The sequence below is a fragment of the Hibiscus syriacus genome, unplaced genomic scaffold, assembly GCF_006381635.1.
Source record: "Hibiscus syriacus cultivar Baekdansim isolate YM2019G1 unplaced genomic scaffold, ASM638163v2 tig00110328_pilon, whole genome shotgun sequence".
In the NCBI taxonomy this organism is placed as follows: Eukaryota; Viridiplantae; Streptophyta; class Magnoliopsida; order Malvales; family Malvaceae; genus Hibiscus; species Hibiscus syriacus.
Genome location: NW_024062685.1, coordinates 888,903 through 892,552, shown reverse-complemented (window position 1 = coordinate 892,552; position 3,650 = coordinate 888,903). Strand labels below are relative to the sequence as shown.

The 3,650-nt window shown below is 35.7% G+C and overlaps 1 long non-coding RNA gene across 1 annotated transcript; it reads left to right on the top strand.

Annotated features, from left to right (window-relative positions):
- Window positions 1–395: 395 nt before the first annotated feature.
- On the top strand, window positions 396–2,127 carry LOC120118266. The gene is made up of 2 exons (XR_005515741.1): window positions 396–443; window positions 1,388–2,127. It is a non-coding gene; the product is annotated as an uncharacterized LOC120118266 (long non-coding RNA).
- The last annotated feature ends 1,523 nt before the right edge of the window (window positions 2,128–3,650 follow it).

Sequence of the window (3,650 nt, the reverse complement as noted above, 5' to 3'; positions counted from 1 at the left end):
AGATTTTAGTTACCCAACCCTTTGTTAGGTTTTAATTTCATAAAAATTCAGTAGCAGATGTGAAATTTAGTCAAAAAAATTATATTGGTTACAGTGTCCTGTGGACGAGGGTTTTACATTTGCTCAAGCATCATTTGTTGAAGAGCTTATGATTCATTAAAGCTTATCAAAACATATCCAGGAGATGAAGTTGCCTATGATTTCCACATCCACTATAAACAGGCGTTTATCGTCTTTACTCTTTAAACATAGTAATGGGATGCTTCACTTCCGTTGCAGTTTCAACTATCTTTTTTTTCCGAAATAAATAGTAATTAAAAAATAAATCGGGTCGGGTATCTTACTTGCCGACCCATGCCATCCCTAGCTAAATCCTATCCTGTTCATTTTCAATAATATTTGCAGCAATGGAGCTTATGAATCTTCTGGGGTTCGGTTTGTAGGTAAGTCTCTTCACCATGGTTTAGCTAATCATTTGAAGACCTTAACTTTGCACACACACAATCTAAGTTAGGTCCATACAATACCAAATTTGTGGAAATGAGGGTTTTGAATTTGTTCTTTTTATTGTTGTTATTGCTGGAAAGTTTGTCCGAGCGAAGTTCGTCATAAGCTGCTGTATGACCCAATTTGGCATTCAAGAATAGGTTTTTCTTCCTAAGCACAGATTCGAAATTAGCACAATCGGATAGTAGAGTGCAGTGGGTTAAAATTCCAGGTCGAATATCAATTGTGGAAGCTGATTACCGAGTTAATTGGCTTATTCGATTGTAAAATCAGCCTAATGTTTAATCTTTAATGTTAATTATGGTAAATAATTAATAAAAATATGCATAACACCCTTTATTCTTAGTTGAACCCGTTCTGCTGGTTTATGGTCGGTTTTTAACATGGTAGGGTTTAGATGTGATTTGGATTTGGGTTTTGTCCTTGAGATCTTTTGTTTACTATTTGTTGGAGAAGAAATTAATCAAATTTTGTCGATGTAGAGTGTAGACAGAGTATCCTGTAGTTAAATGAGTGTTTGTTACTACGAAGTTTGAGTCGAATAGGAGAGAACGAGTTAGCTGGATCATGTGAGCATATAGGTGAAGGATAACAATGCTGTTTCTTTTTTGGCCTAGAGGTCGAATTGGCTGCTCATAATTACCCGAAGGATTTCATAGATTCCATGTTAACACAATTTGCATTTGAAATGCCATAGATTTTTCGGCTGAGCCACGGCATGTCGTGGATGCTTGCCGTTCATTCACTCGGGTTGCTTTTATTGAAAATGAAGAAAACTTTAGTGTCTTATTATTATACCAAGAACACACACATGTGCACGTGCACGATTTCCTTTTCTTTTAGTCGTTTTGCTCACGATTTTGTTTTCCGCCATCCTCAGGTTCACCTCCAACCGTATCGTCTACCTGTGTTCCAGGAGAGGCATCCTGTCTGATCCTTTGAACAGTTTCGACGGAAAAAACTATAAACGGCACTTAGAATTTGATTTCTGCAAGCTTCAAATTCGGTTTGACTCCTCAAACAAGACTTTCTCGTAAAAAGTCTTTTACTACTCGATCATCTCCAGGGTTTCTTAACATTCGAGCCGTGCAAGAGAATGGAGGCCCTCGAAGATTGGTTGACATCATAAGGCTTGTGCCCGACATTTCTAGGAATTACTTTCGAAGCCCTTCTCGAAGGGCACTTTTTGGTGGAATCTCCCTGTTGGGAGGTTTTTACGTCGCACAAACGATCTCTCTGTCCTTTGGAGCTTTAGCAGTAAATGATGTGATTGCAGCAGTTGTATGTGTGCTACTGACAGAGTACGTGACAAAGTTTTATTACAGCGTCCGAAGGTAACCTTCCCCGTTGCTCTTCTCAACAATTTCAAGATGGGTTTCACATATGGACTCTTCATCGATGCTTTTAAGCTTGCCAGTTGATTATACCCATTTTATCTCGACCCTTGTGATTGTCATTAATTCTTAGTATCAAGTTTATATACCTCTCGAATTTCCCGTTACGATATACGTTTGTCTATTCTTCTCTTATGTGTCAGTGAAGCAAACTCTCAGACAAAATGATTCGATGTATATATTATCCTAATTGTTATGCTGTGAAGCTAGCAACTTTGTGATTTCAGACATGGATCTCTCCCGGTAACTATGTACCGAATTGAATGCGGTTTTTTCGCTGTTCCGGGACTTACCTGGAAACTGCAGTAGTAGTTTTGCTGTTGCCGACTTGTGTACTCTCCTTGAAACTGTTAAAGATGAAGCTTATATAGAGATGTGTGCTATTCGTTACAGGCACAAAGTTCTTACGACTTGGTTCCTTGAGGTGGGTTTGTTTCATTAATGGTAGCTTTCATCTTTTTTATTTGAGGTCGAATTGACTAAATTAGAATATATGGATTAAGTCCACAACTTTACATAGCATAGGGACTACTAGAAGAATTTGACCTTTATTTATACATTGATACGTGCTAATGAATATTACAAGTGTTATTGTGGTACTTCATGAATCTCATGTCCCAAAATTTTGTTACCATAATCATCATTTGTAATGAATTTTGTTCTTTTGAATGCGAGATTTAATTTCATGGTTGTTATAACTGGACCGATCAGCGAACCGGTCGTGCTATTAGTTAACTGGTTCAACCGGTCGAATCGGTCAGGCCGGTCAGAAGAACCAGACGACATCATAATTAATTAATTATTTAAAAAATTAAATAAAAATATTTAATAAAAAACAGTTTTTTATATCACAAGTCATAATCAAAGTAAGTTATAACATATATAAGTTAAAAATCATAAAATCAAGTGAAACAAAATGATTCAAATTAACTACAACATAATATTTAAGGTAAAACATATTAAATAATAAATATAATTATATAACCATAATCAAAAAATAAATATGGGGCTAAAAAAATCATAACAAACGATATCGTTTGGTTTATTTTTAAAAGAAAAAAAATCTTACATAGTTAAGAAACATAGAAGACCATCATAAAAGTCTAAAGAGTAAAAATATGAAAATAAAACAATCTCACATGGCTAAGAAATATAGAAGAGCATCCCAACTGACTTCTATAAATAATAGAGGTAATTTGACATTCAAAATCATGGAGCCTTTTGGTGAGCACAGAGCGAAATATTCTTTCGCTTCAATCGAGTTCGAATTTCAGGCTTTAATCGAGATTCTAATTTTTTTTTTTGAGTTCGAGCCTTTTTGAGTTCAAGTTTCAATATTATATTTCAAGTTCGAGTTGAACTTGATAATTTTTAACTCGTGAGTTTTTTAGTCGAGTTGAGCTTACTTTTAAAGTTTTCGAGTTCGAGTCGAGCTCAACAATACTCGAGTTCGACTCGGCTCGTTTAACAAACGACGTCGTTTGATTTAATTTTTAAAAAAAAAAACAGAATCGGTTTTTAACCGGTTCACGGTCCGGTCCGGTTCGAACGGTTCACAGCCGGTTTACCAGTTCCTTCCGGTTCACTAATAGCGATTTAACCGGTGTACAATGAATCGGACCAGGCAGCGATTCCCGGTTGAACCGACCGATCCGATTTTCAAAACACCGTTTAATTTAGCTGGATCATGTAATTATCTTTAAAATATGTTTCTCAATTATCTTATTCAATTAATGATATTTTTATGTT